Source organism: Pseudopipra pipra, chromosome 9 (genome assembly GCF_036250125.1).
Source record: "Pseudopipra pipra isolate bDixPip1 chromosome 9, bDixPip1.hap1, whole genome shotgun sequence".
Lineage (NCBI taxonomy): Eukaryota > Metazoa > Chordata > Aves > Passeriformes > Pipridae > Pseudopipra > Pseudopipra pipra.
In genome coordinates this window covers 5,542,366-5,557,074 of record NC_087557.1, presented here as the reverse complement: position 1 = coordinate 5,557,074, position 14,709 = coordinate 5,542,366, and the positions used below count along the sequence as shown (strand labels likewise).

Sequence of the window (14,709 nt, the reverse complement as noted above, 5' to 3'; positions counted from 1 at the left end):
TTCCTACTGCATTTAAAATATGAGAAGATGGTCACAGAATTGCTGCCCACCACCAAAGAGCCAGAGCCTGGCTGCCCAGCTCAGCTCCTGGCATGGCACAGCCTCTCCTCCACTTCCAAACACCACTCCAGCACCCTCTTCACCCAGCTCCTGTCCCCTCTCTCCAAGATACTCTTCAGAAGGATGAGGCTCTTCATTAGCATAGGGCTGCTCCAAGCTCCAAGAAGACAAGAGGGTCAGAAAACCAGGCACTATTTGCAGTGGATCAGGAAGAGTCACATAAGCTTTAAGGAAACCAGATCTTGGGGAAGACAGGGATGCTGACCTGACCTGTCCAGCACTAACTCTGCCTGATGCCAGGCTGAGCTCAGGGCCCAGCATGGCTCCCCTTTGTGCCTTGCTCTGCCACCACTTCTCTAATCCATCAGCCAGTGCAACAGTCAGGTCACTGTCCTTTAAATCCCTTGATGCTCTGAAAGGTGAAATACTTCTCAGCCCAAGAGCATCACAAGTAAACTTTTCCTTTCCTTCAAAACACTGGCCTGCCCCATCCCTCTGTGCTTCCCATGTACACTGACACACAGAACAAGAGCTTGTCTGTTTGATGCCAGGCAGATCACTTGGGTTGACAGATGCTCTCTTCCCATCAGGAATCTGAATTTTCTGCTTGGGTTTGGGGGCAAGTTTTTCTGGCTGGGCAAAGTTTCCAGAAGGCTCTTTTACAGCATTTTCACTCCAGTGCTTTTAGTGCTCCCAGTTGTTGGCTCTGCTCCCAGGACACAGGAGCATGCAGGAGGGAAGGGCACACGAGGGGAAAAAAAGGCAAAATTCTGGAAAACAAGAGCACTGAGCACTGCTCCTGTATTGGCTGTTGGCCTGTACCCCACCTGAACAAGTCACACGTACACATCTGACTCAGTTTCCCCACCTATCAAAATATCTAAATGCTCATGTGGTCCTTTTCTCCTCCTATTCTGAGCCAAGGATGGCACCCGCTGACAGATGCACTGCTGGATTTGCTGCATCTTCGCCGCTCTGATTTTCAACCCAGCAAAGAACCCCACACGTTGATGAGAATGTGCAACCCATCATATGGTTTAAATGACCCAGGGCTGTTTCTACATGTCCACTCAAAGGGCAGGAACACTTCCAGGCTCAGCCACTCAGCCTCTGCTCCATCCTCTGCTTTTATTTCCTCCTCCCAGCTCCCCCAAGCATTCCTTGAAAGCGAATGGCAATTGAGTTTGTAAGTCCCTATTCATCAAGGAAATTAATTCCTTATGCATAATTCATTTCTTTTGTCAACTTTTTTTTTCCCCCCAAATGCTCCCGAAAGCATCAGGAGTGGAAGCAGCAATATGAGAATGGGAACACAAGAGGCTGAGGAGGGGAAGAAACAGCCTTGCTATAAGGTGACCAGCCCACCACTCCAACCTCTGGCTCACAAGGTATCCCATGAGATGTCAGAGAAGGAGAGAGGCCACTGCAAAGCCTGATCTACCAGCAAATAGTGAGCTTGGTGGGACAAAGACCTTATGGGCTGAAGTCTGTGCTATGGTTATGTTGTTGCCTCCTACCTGGAGGTAGTCAGGCTGAGGATGGTCCTGCTGTGGTTGAGCAGCATCTTGAGTGACAACTGAGAGCCCAAAAAGTGGTTCAGGGCTGGCACAGAGCAGGGGAACCAGGGTGTCCAAAAGGTCTAAGACAGAAGGAGCTCTGATGGTGAGAAATCAGTGTTCTGGTCCCTGAATCAGAGGTTGGCAGCCTCTTCTCAGGCTTTCTGTCCTCCTCATAGCAGGTTATGCCAGCCTTGCACTGCACTGGATGGACTTATCCCTTTCCTGGGTCCAGAGCAAACTATACAGCCTTCCCCACATGTCTTGTCTGTAAGGAGGCATCCGCCCATCTGGGTTATTTATGGAGGAGAGCTCTGGAGCCCTATCAGAGCCCTGCTGACTGCAGAAGCATTGCAGATAGCTTTACCTTGTTGCAAGCACAAGTCTGGAAGGAGGCCTGGAGGTAACACTCACACCTTGCCAGCTCCTGGAAGCACAACCCAGGAAGATAAACTCAGTTGCAAGAAGACGACTTGGCTGGAGATGAGCTGTGCCTGCACCCAGAGCCTGTCAGGATGGGCCCATGCCACCAGCAGCAGCCCATCTTTTATTTCCCTGCAGCTCTCAGCATGGCAGGAATGGAGCAACTCCCCCTGCCAGCTCCACCTTGCTCTTTCCCAAGGCGAGGAGATCCCGGCTCACTCCAGCATTGGCACGGCCCAGCTCAGACACGGGGACAGCGTTGCTGAAACTGGAAGTGCTGGGGCCACGTACAGTGCCACAGTCCCAGAGGGATTGGGCACAAGGGGTATGTGTTACAGGGCTCAGTTTACTGCTGACCTATTGACATTTACGCTCGCACACAGCCAGCAAACCGCCCTCAGATACCTGCCCAAAAAAAGACTGTGGCACTTGGCCCGTGCTGCTAATCCCCAAACTTGAGGAGAAGTTCACACGCAGCGCTCACACCCACGTACCACCACTTCCCACCTGGCAAGCTGGGAAACCCCATATAAATAAAGCTTAATTGCTGCTCCTCCGACACAGCATGTGCAGGCGAAACGCGTGGTAGCCGAACAAACAGCAAAGCCCTGGGATTTCCTGACTCCCCCACAGACCAGACTCACCAGCCCATGTTCAGCTGAAGTCAACAGGACCATCACCTGCCTTACCTGCACACCTGGCACCTCATGACCAAGTGTCTCCCTCTGCTAGGGAGGGGAAAGCATTTGTATAGTGAAGCTCAATTTGCTTACTGCTTCTGCACTCCTGACTCTCGGTGGCACTAAAGGGGAAAATTAAGCAATGCGCTGAGGTGCCACTGCCATCTCTGACTCTCTGCAGAGGGCACACAGCCCTGGCTGCATCCCACCCCAGCCCACGGAGCAGAAGGCAGAGGTTCACGCTGTTCCCTGCACTAAATTTGGACAGTAAGTAACGTCACCTTGTCACGGGGGTACAGAGAGCGTTTGCAACGCCCCATTTAACTGCACTGTACTCCTATCCACAGGCTTCATCAGCATATTTCAGCGGCGCCTTGATGGATGAAGATAGATGGGAGAACATCATCCTTGGTGAAATCACTGTTTTATCAAGGTTAAACCATCCTCACGCTGCACCACCTCCCTTTGTTGCTTCATTTCCAATCGCAAAATTAGCGGCAGACGTAACACGCGTTTGCGCGGACCCCATTCCTCCCTCCCCTGCTCAGCTCTGTGGGATGGGGAGGCAGAGGAAGCATGGGGAGACCTCTCCATCTTCATGCCTAAGCCTGTCCAGCTCTGTGGGCTCTGAGGACCCAATGAAACCCAAAATCTACATGGATTTCATGAAGTTGCCTCTGCAGCCGTGTCGTCCATCAGCGCCTTCCAACAGCTCCCACAAAAGCCAAAGGAACACCAGCCCTTCTCCTTTCACCGTGGCACACCACATCCACTGTCACGTTTCCGTGGGCTGAGAGCTAAAACCATGGCAAGCAGAGGATGAGGAAAGCAAGCAGGAGGCAGGTAGGCTTTTGGTGAAGCCAGATGGTCTCATGGTGAAGGTACTAGCGGGAATGGGATGCAGAAGGGCAGCAACATTATAAATGACCTTTCTCCATTGTAAGCCTGGCTGGATGCGGGTGGGAAAGCCTGGGCAATTTGAGGAAAAGGGCATGGGAGCTGGGGAGGGAGGGGAAAGGCTTTTATCTCTGGGTCAGAAGTTCAACCCCAGCCCAGGTCAGCAGCGACAGAAAGCTGTTGCCTTCTGACACCTCTCCAGCAGCCAGCTGGGCAGGGTGATGGATGTCCCCGCAGCTCCCAGCCCCAACACTCAAAACGTCCACCTGGCAGGCTGGGCACATCTCCTTCCAGCTCTTCCCAAGAGCCATTCCCTCCTGATTCAGAGGACATGGTCCGCAGCAGCTGTGCTGGGACACCAGGCAGAGCCAGCTCCTCTCCAAACCCCAAGCACACTTTGGAGCGGTATCAAACCCCTTCCGTGGATCTCTCTGCAGAGAAAGGCTCGTCCCCCTGCCCCGTTTGACAAGAAACAAGAAATACGTGGCCTTGAGTAACATCCCTGGCAGATCACCTTGAATCATTCTATTTTTCCAAGATCACACATGCTACATTTGCCATGGAGAAGACCTTGTGCAGGGTCAACAAGACCCCTACACATCTCAGGGGAAATCATCCGACAGAGCCCTTAGGACTTGGAGTGACTCTCCTGATGGAAATCCGAGATCACAGGCTCCTGAGTCACTTAGACCCACATTTTGGAGACCTTTTGGTGCTGAGTCATACCTGCCTGGAGGCAAGGCCCCAGAGAGGACAGCACCTGTTACCCCTGCAGCCTCGAGCCAGGCACTCACTGGAGGAACATGATCCCAGTGGTCTGGAAATAAATAAGGACAGACAGCCAAGGTGGGCAGCATGCAGCTTTTAAACAGTCTGCAGGACACCCCTATCTGTAGCCCTGGGTTTCTACATACCTGTTAAAAAATCTGTACCCCCTTTATAGCACTGTTTGACTCTGCAGGGCGCTATTAAGTTACAAGAATATCTCCGGGCCCGGGGCCAGCTGCCGTGTTGTGTGGTCCCATTAAACACAGATGGGTCGGACTGCCTCCTGCAGGGAGACCTGCTCCAGCCGTGGCTTTGCGTTGGGAAAAAGTCAGCCTTGGCAACTAGGCTTTCTATCTAGCCCATCACTCTTTGCCTATATGTTGCACAAGCCCCCATGGCACCTTTCAACCAAATCTCAATGGTGTTTTGCAACAAAAAAAGAAAAAAGGGTGAGATGGCTTGCAAGAACATTAGCTTTACAGGGAGGGAAACTGAGGCACAGACAACCCTGAGGGGCCAACTCAGGCTCATGAAAGGCTGAACTGACAAGTTCCATTGCTGCATAGCCACCTCCCTTCCTCATCTCTTCTCCTACCTCCTCTGGACCAGTTCCAGACACAGCTGGCCCAGCGGGTCAGGTCCGTGGGGGCTGCCAGCCCTCCCCTCCTCCTCCTCCAGCAGGATCTCTTCACTGCTCTTTCAGCAGCAGGGGAAAGCATCTCTGATATGCAGCTGAGCAGCCAAGTGACCCTGGCAGGCAGTGACCTGGGAGAAGGTCACTTACTCAGTCCTGCTGCCTCCAAAGCCACCAGAGCTGCAGGGGAAGCTGACACCCTTGGGGGGGCCATAGGTATGTGCACACACACAGACACCCACAAACTTTCCAGGAGAGATGTCTGGTTTCACACCTCAGCTACATCAGGGCTGCTTCCCACGCCAACAGCACCCAGCAGGAGCAGGGCAAGCCTTGTCCTGGCTCCCTGTCCTCTGCTGCTGCCATCCCCATCCTGGTGCGGGCAGCTCTCCAGTTTGCACATACCATCACAACAAGTCCGGTGGAGAAGGAGCTCGGGATGAGATGCTCACAGGGAAGTTTCCTCTGAGCTCAGTGTGCAGAGCTTGGCTCACACTCCAAAGCACTGCGGTTTATAGCCCTTATAAAAACATTTATACAGAAATGGCCTGTTCTATGCATATAAGGCCAGTGCCTTCAGACTTGGGCAGGCCCCAATGCCATATTCAGGCGCAGGGAATAACCCAGCTTCCCAGTGAGCCAAGCACATCCAAAGCTGGACAGAAACCAGCCAGCATCTCAGAAAGCCTCTCCAAGAGCTATATATGGATTCTGGAGCCCAGTCACATTTCACCCTGGGAGAAGAGGGAGGAGGGCTGTGCTGACCAGCGCTCTAGAGACATAGCTACAGGAAAAACTCTACCAGACAACTAGAGAATGGGTTTGCAGCAGTAAAAAAAAAAAAAAAAAAAAAAGAGTAAAAGGTGGAGATTTCCTTCACCCCACTTCAGCACAGTGAGGTAAATAAGAGCACAGATTACATGAATGCAGCTTACACTAGATCCTCAAACAAAACAAAAGCAAGACTTTCTGCAGTATAAATATGTCACTAAACAGCCCAGCTCTCAGTAACAGTACTGCAGCAGCAGACATTCACAACAGCCCAAATATGGCTTAATGTGAAACATTCAGGTTGGAAAACAATCAGCACCTGAATCTCAGTTTTGCAAGAATCCCAATCCATGCACAGTAGACAGGACTAGTTCCTTTTCACTTCTTTCATACCGGTTGCCTCCAAGTCTCCTTGGGTATCCCACTGAGGGCAGCAGAAACATCTCTCAGTTGCTACTTCATACACTACTACCAAGGAAATGCCTTCTTCCTCAGTTTCCCTAGGACTCAAATAAAGTGCTCACTCCCAGTGGCCATTCTGACCTGGCACAGAGCCACCCCTAGGACAAACTTCCCCCCTCCTCCCAGTAACAACCAGTTTGTTCCAGACCCACGCTCAAGGATCACACTCGCCCCAAACTTCTCCTCCAGCCCTGACCTGGGCTGTCCTCTGACACAGCGATGGCAGTGCCTCAACCACAGGGCACTTGGGCATCTGTCAAAAGCAAAGAGGTTGTCTCACAGGCACAGCCACTTCCAAGATCCAGAGTTATGTGGATTTCAGCTCCTGGAGACAATAAAGAGAAATAAATCTGGTTGCTTTAGCCCTGGCACTGGAGGGGGAATGATTTTCCCCAGCGCTAATGGAGGTGCTTTTCTTACATATATATCAGCTGAGATGATGTCAAGGCAGAACATTAAATTAGCCAGACTCTATTAATTACAGCGCTCCTATAGCTCTTCCCGTCTTCCAAGTGCTTTACAAACAGCACTAATTCCTACACATGTTATCTCCTTTCCAAAACCTCCCTGAGGAGTTGGAAAAGCCCACAGTCTGGAGCGGCCTTGGAGCAAGCAGTCCCCGCCCAGCCTCATGGTCCCACCATCCAGGCTCCCACGATGCCTTTGCTCCAGACCATTGTTTGGAGCCGGAGCGGGAGCCTGGATAATTTAGGAGTCATCAAAAGGACCAGGACTCAACAGAGAAGTCTGTCCCTGGCCAATCTCCCATGGGCTGAGGCTTACTGCTGTCCTCCCATCCCCGAGGGCTGCTGGCACTACAAGTTCAGCATCTCTGCCTTGTCTCTCTTTCCCGCTGAAGAATTTCTCCCACCATTAAAATTAACGAGGTGGGTTTGCAGAGACGAGTTGGCTACTGAGCCCCTCCTGTTCTTGGAGTTTGGGGTTGTTTTCAAATTAAGTTGCAGTCCTGTAAGTGCAAAGTTATACCAAGCATCATTTACTTTACTGCTGAGCAATGAGGAGCAGGGAGGGAAGCAGGGTGCTCTCCTCCAGGCACGCTGTAAAGTGCCCAGCACACGCAGATGCTGCCTGCAGTTCTCCTCTGCTCCGGTCCGGCAGCACTCCCTGTGCCAAGAGCTACAGCCTGGAAAATGGCACTTGTGCTAAAGTGCCCGCATTAATCAAATCTTCATTCACACCAACAGAGAGAGAGAGAGAGATAAAGGCAGGGAGAGATCCCACCAGCTCCCTGAGCTCAGCCTTCAGTACATCCCAGCTGGGAAGAAGTGCACTCCAGTACTTTGCCACCCAGCAGCCTCCGCACGATGCAACAGAGGCCACAACAGAAGAAAAGGGCAGTGAAAGCCTCTGTGTTTCAGCTTTCACAGACCTGAGTGCTCCCAGGAAGAAAGGAGAAACCACAGCTTTCCAAACTAGATCAAGCAACAGGGCAGAAAGGACCTACAGAAGAGGGACATGGGATTCCCATCAAAATCACCAAGCTCTGCTTTGACCTGGGAGACTGACTGCAACTTCCTAACTGGATCTCGTCCCTAGGACCACTGATTCATCATCCACAGCATGTTATGGAGACAAGCTTAGCAGCAGCAATGAGGACAGTATGTGTTGGACCCCAGGGGCAAGGGATCTATGATCATGACTTCTAGACTTAGGGCTACCACTAACACGCCCCAAATAAAGCGCAACTTCGGCCCCTTAGCCACGATCAGCAGGAACAGAATGGATGGTAAGCATATCAGCACCAACTTCATACTGGGAGACCCAACACCAGACTGGCCCCTCACACCCCAAATCAACAGTGGAAGGGGTGGGCAGACACATGCAGAGTGACCCCTTATCTAACACTGGAACAGGAGCATCCCTGATGGGTATTCTAACCTGTTCTTAGACACCCATGGGAAAGCTGAGCCTACCACCTTCCCAGACGGATTTACACTTGCACACACAGCCTGAAGAAGAGGTTACTAAGGAGAGCAAGAACCACCTTGATTTTGGTCTGCCCAAGAGTGTAACTCACACTCTCATCTCGGTGACTATAAGACAAAGTCTTGTCCAAGCTTGGGGCTCTGTGGCACTGGAAAAAAGTCACATATAGATCACCCAAGCCCCAAATTAGTGCACTGCCAGAACAAATCAGGGAAAAAAGCACTGAACGCAAAGTGCAAAAACGGCAAAGTGGAGGAGGGATTCCCTTCCTCCCATTTTAATAACCCAAGGCTGCAAAGACAGGAAGAGCTCTTCAAAATCACATTGAGCTGGGTGCAGCAGCATCATGACCTTCACTGGTTTTCCGCTCATCGGAGAGGAAACAAACACAACATGCTCTGGTTTCTTCCACTCTTCTGCCTTTTTCTGTTCCCCACAGACCCTCCGGACAACCAGACAAGACAAATCTAATGCTTAAAGGGAAAGTCAGCTGGAGCATGGCCCCACCAAGACCTCAAGAAATCAGCCAGACTTTAGGTCAGACTTGTCCTTTCCCTGCTCCAAAGATATGGTGGGAATTAGCTGCAAATCTTTGCAAAACCCTGCCACCCTACATGAGCCAGACACTCATGGCTTCAGCATCCCTGCACAGGAAACGGGAAGATGCCCTATGGGTATGTTGGGACCTCACCCTCCCAACATCAACAGCTGGTTTCAATTCTCTTCCCCTCAACCTCATCAGGGGGTCTAGGGCACAGGGCAGCAGCAAGGCAGGGCAAAGTCTGCTCCAGGCTTCAGTGACAAAGCAGCCGGGCAGCCAGCTCACAGAAGCAGTGGCACACGATACTCAGCTGCCTGTCCCCTCCAAAGCCGCCACCTCCCAGCTCCATGGCATGTCAGCCAACACAGCCACAGGCTTCCCTGAGTGAAGTGCACCACGACACTTTCGCGCAGCACTCAGAGGTGAGAGGAGGGAGAAGGAGAGTCCATCCGAGCCACTTTGCAACCAGCCTTAAAAAGTTAACGCAGAAATCTTCCCAAAGAGTCTGGCTGTAGGAGACACTGGTCTCCACTGAATCAGGATCTGTTATGTTGTAATATAATAGATGTAAATTAAAACAGAAAATCTATCATGCCTCTAATGTAGCCTGATAGCTGAGCGTGTGGATCCGTACAAGCAGAAGCACAGAGAGGAAGGGTGATATATGGCGAAGCTGGATGGAGGGTGAAAAGCGTGGCGAGACGAGCCGGAGAATGGCGCAGCCCGTTCTACGCTCCTCAGACCCAAGGGCAAGAGAGGAATAAATGTTGATTAGTGTTGATTTTGTCCGACGAACGCTTGTCGAGTGACAGTTGGACTAAGCTGCTCTGAAAGAGAAGCATTAATCTTGGTCTGGTTTAAGTAGAGTATATTAATTTGTGTCATTTTTACTAAGTCGTACTGAGAAAGGCTTCTTACTGCTTTGCATCTGACTGCTTTGGTGGTTTAGCCTACTTTATTTTTTTTTTTTCCTCCCTTTTTCCCCTCCTTCTCCCTTTTAAACAGATATGGCGGCAGCAGCAACATATTCAAATAGCTCAGCAGGAGAGCGGGGGACCAAACGCTTCGCTCCTGGATTAAGAAAATAAACTCCCAGGGTGTTGGCATAGCAACAGCATTTCAGATGAACTGCTATATATTCCGTGATTAATAAATTAACATTTTTTTCATATGGTTGTTTCTCCTTTTCTTTCCCTCCTTCCGATGGCAGGAAGGAGGGGGGGGGGGCAGTGGGCAGCGGACAGGGGAGGTCAACTAACCAATGTCCCCATGAGCTGGGGAAGGGGCTTTGCCCCAGCAGGGTGGCAGGGTCTCCTTTCCTCTCCATGTGCCCAGCCACAGAACAGAGCTTTCTGCACCCTACAAAGGCATGGGAATACAACAGGGACACGATGCCACATGTGTTGGGGACAAGGAGAAATGGGCTGGGCCTCGTGTGGATGGGGATGGAGATGCAGCACAGCTGGGAGACAGGAACAGGGGCAGGGCAGAGGGAACAGTGGTGCTGGGACGAGATGGTTTCAACTCCCCTTTGAGGGCTGAACAGCCCATGCCTGTTCTCAGTGGGACCAAGAGCTTCACAAACAAGTCTATGCCCCTTGCTGGTGGATCAGCCTTTTTGCAGCCGCTTTCTCCTCTCCACTGCCTGCCTTATTTTTTTCTTTTACTTACTTTTATGGAAAAGGGACCAGAGGGAGAAGCCAGAGAAAATACCATGAATTAAGAGCAAAAGACTGCAAAGTTCCCCAGAGCGAACCGCGTGTGCAGAGTTAATTTTCCATGGCTGGAGCAGGTAACAAGAACTCCTGCACATTTCTGAAGCCTTTCTGAACATAACTGGGTGATCTCATTCTCGTATGAACAAGAAACCAGAGCCTCCCCGAGGAGCACTGGTGAGTGACTGACCCAAATTCAAACACTTTCTTCCTCCTGCCAGCGCTGGCAAAGTGACCGGTGCTGAACTGTAGCTGCCTTTGGGCCCTTGCTGCACTGCACTGCTAAAAGCCTGGACACAAGAGGGACAAAACCAACACCTGAGGATTCATGATAGCTCCCCCAAAGTAAAAATATCTGGGGATATCCTGAGCCAGGAGAGCCTTGCCAGGATGGCAGGTGCCCATCGGGGTAAAGCCGAGGATGGGCCATGCCCTGATTTCAAACACTCACTACCAAGCACCGTGTGCTGCTATGGGGTTAATGTGACAGGAAGGTTCAGGCTCGGTGTATGTGCTGCTCCTGCTGAATTCCAGAGGTTTGGGAGGTGTTTGCTTTTTTTTTTAATAAATCTTACTGCAGTCTACCTTTTGCATCTGCAAATGTGCCCTGAACATCCCCATCGTCCATGCTGCTCACAGCCTCTTTGGCACTGCAGCAATCCTCCCTGAACTCCACAACCCAGAGCTGTTTTGCTTCAGGCACCAACCAAAGTTTAAACATTTCCTCTTCTTACCAAACTCTAAATTAGTCAAAGTTTTGTTAAAGCATGAAATCGTTTTGACGAGGCTCGAGTTACATCCACCACAGTCTGCACTTGCACACAGGCACGCTGTAAGCACACACTGTGCACACCTCTGAGAATTCAGATCCTGAAGAACCAGCAACGTTTTTTAAACCATTTCAAGCTGTTCGAGACCCCAGGTCTGCTTTTCAAACCTGGCTAGGAATGCAGCTTCTCGGCTTCTCCCAAGAGCAAGACTTGGGCAATCCAGCAACATTACCAACGGGGTTTAAACACAAGCCAAACCCAGCAGTTCTGTGCGCACTGCCCCACACGGAGCTGCAGGCACGTGGCAGAAAAACAAGACGAGTCCCAGCTGGTATAAATGGGTAAAGCTCTTCCACCATGAGCAGGAATAGCCTGGTTTAAGCCCACTGCCAATCCCTCCTAGCATCTTCTGAGGTCTCAACAAACCCCCCACTTCCTTCACAGCATCTCCCCTCCAACCGTGCAAAGCCCCCACACAGGCTGTGCCATCTTGCCAGGTCCTTTCACGTTCCCCATTCCACAGCAGAGCACAGCAGGGTCTTCATCCTCACCCAGGAGACCTTCCTTTGCTGCTGGCAATCCTAAAGGCATGGAAACCTTTTAAACTGGAGCCACTGGGGAGAGGGAAGCAAGCACAGCCCAGCAGCACTTTCCTCCATTCATTATTCCTGCTGCTGGTCGAGCTGCAGCGCGGCGTGTTCTCCCCTCAACGTTATCTTACACTCTGAAGCACAAAGGACTACTTAGAAAAGCCTCACTGGAGTAATGCTGTTTCTCAATGACTTTTCTTATGGATCCTGGAGGATAAGCCGTATCAAAGCATTTCCACAGCTGCACACAGAGAGCTGGGGTAACCTAAGCCTTTTATTTAAGCAACTGCCAGCCCCTAGCCCAGCACCAGTAGTTTTTAGGGTGAAGACAAAAGCAAGCACGCGCCTGTAGTGACGTGGGATGCTTAGCACCAAATTTCAGAGGTGGCTTTGGATATCGGCACATTCTTCATCTAGTCCAGTTTGAAAACACATCCTGATTTGCAACATGTTTATTAAATACCAACAATTGGTCTGCAAGTGAGGACCGAGTCCCACATCTCAAATATGCAAAGCCACAGATTTGTCTATGCATCTGAAGATAGGAACGTTCTTCATCCCTCGCAAACACCATCTGTGAGAGCCCACGTGGAGTCACTGCAGCATCAACACTACCCAGTCCTTCACTAATGCCTTCCATCTAACCCAAGACACTTTTTAGAATAAATCGATCCATCAAAACACTGAGTCCTAGTGTCGGACCCTTTGCTCCCAAGAAAAGGGTGAGACCCCGGCAGGCAAAGTCCGCACACAAGTCACAACTCATTTTCCCAGGGCTGAATTGGGGGAGCCAGGGTCAGCAGGAGAAGAGGTGCAGCTCCTGTTTTCCAAGGTGTATGGCACTGTTTGGCCACAAAGAACCAGTGCAACGATCTAGGTGCTTTTCCAATAGTCTAATATAGTAGAGAAAAAGACCCTGTTGGCCCTACCTTGTTATCTGAATGCTGCCATGCACAGAGGCTGCATCACTCCTTGCCCACTTCAGGTACTATGTCACACTGGTCCTTTAAATGATGAGTCCTTGAATTGGTCTGCTGGACCAGATGGTTCTCAGCATCCAGTTCGAGATCCCTTCTTAAAAATGTACAACCAGCCAAGAATGGAATGAGGAAACCCTCAAGGAAATGTAATGATGAAAAAAAAACACCTCACCCCAAAACAAACAACAGACCATCCTCCTGGAATTTGTCCATGGTGACCTGCATCAGGTTGTTCTGTTTCCACTAGTTTAAAATGAACCCTGCAAGGAATTGGGAGCTCAACACAGAAAAGGAGGTATGTAGAATAGTGCCAACCACAGAGCATGCTGCAAAATATCTCCAACCCCTCGCAGCTTTTGCCCCCCCCCCGCAGTATAATCCCCTGCAATTCCATTCAGACCCTGTTTCTGGCCTCCTTTTTCAATTCATCCCTTGTCCATCCGGAATTTCACTATCCAGTTCCTAGTCCAGGGATAGGTCTATGTTACTGATTTGATAATTCCTCACCATCTCGCACCAACACCCCTCGGTAAGTTCATCCAGGGAGAAGCAAAGTGGCAATAGTCACTTCCTGAAGTTGGCAAGAGGGAGCTTCTTCTCTGGAAAAACATCTTTAACCATCCTCAAAATCAAGAGGAAAGTCTTATTTCAAACTCAGATCAAGAATTTCAAATAGAGTATCAACAAGACAATGAATCATTAATGCCACACTGCTCAAAACCCAGATTCAGAAGTTTAGCCCTGGACCATGTCCACTCATATACTTGGTCTAAGGGTGCCTCTAATTTGCTGGGTTCTCCATCAAGCTCTATCGTGTTTGTGCGGTTCCATGCACTCGCACTCAGAGACCTGCTCTCAGTAAATTGCAGCAGAAACCACAAGAGATGCCTGTAGAAGTCTTCTGCTGCTGTTACTCTTCTGTTTTCACAAAAGACCCCACGAAACTCCGGTGCTGTGCAAATAAACGGTACAAACAGGTAAAACGCCATTCATCCAACGAGCTACTACTCAACATCCTGTTGCTCATTAATTTATTTTCTCAAGGTTCTCTCAATCCAGGTGTTTCCTACCACATGCAAGCACCTAACATCCCCTCAGAGACTAGCTGCTGGTGTGTCTCCTGGTCTCCCATAGAAATTAATGAGGTTCCACCACAAAGGGAGAATTGCTCTCCATAACTTCCTAGCTTCAATCCCATACGTCTGGAGTTCTTGAAACTCCACTTATTTCACCAGTATCGTTGCATTAATAAGATGTCTGGAGACATATGCCATACCCAGTTAGGAAAAGGAACTAAGATCTCTCCTGCTCTATCAAGTGTGGCCTCTACAGCCCAGAAAGCCCACTGCTACCCTTTTTGCCAAACCACACTGCAAGTAACACATCTAATTTGCTCTCCGCTGTGCTCCTTAGGTCTTTTGCAACGTTACTGATTTCCAAGAGCTTTCCTCCCACTGAATCTTTCCGGTTTGGATCGCGAGGGTAGTATTTTGCAATTCCTTCCTCGCACATTCATGAAGCGTTGCCGTTTGCCACTAAAAAGTCACTTGCTGGGCTCTACCCCAAAGGCAGCTGCGTTGTGATGGTCGGAAGCTAATCATATACATTACCATACCGGGAGGCAGGGAGAGGCACACGCGTATGTTTATGCCTTCCCCACACAGCCAACGCACCACACGGACAGGTTTAGTTTCAGAGGAGAATTTGGGGATGGGAGGGAAGGAAGCAGGCGATCCCGGCACGGGAGCGAGTGGCAGCGCGCTGCCAGCACCCAGCTCCCGATCGATAGGCCATCTGCAATAGAAGATCAATCGCTTCCATTTTGCAAGGTGTTAAGTGTGACGGGGATTGAATTAAGGCCAAGAACATAAGAGCAGCTATAAGTTATGCTTTACTCCTTCTCCCCCATTTTTTG

The 14,709-nt window shown here is 50.4% G+C and overlaps 1 protein-coding gene and 1 long non-coding RNA gene across 4 annotated transcripts in view; one reads left to right on the top strand and one right to left on the bottom strand.

The window, feature by feature from the left end:
• Positions 1-14,709, bottom strand: part of PBX1 (PBX homeobox 1) — a 126,932-nt gene that overhangs the window by 76,572 nt on the left and 35,651 nt on the right. The window lies entirely within an intron of this gene.
• LOC135418719 (uncharacterized) lies at positions 1,289-9,980 on the top strand. Its single transcript, XR_010432633.1, has 3 exons — positions 1,289-2,986; positions 3,067-3,562; positions 9,745-9,980. It is a non-coding gene; the product is annotated as an uncharacterized LOC135418719 (long non-coding RNA).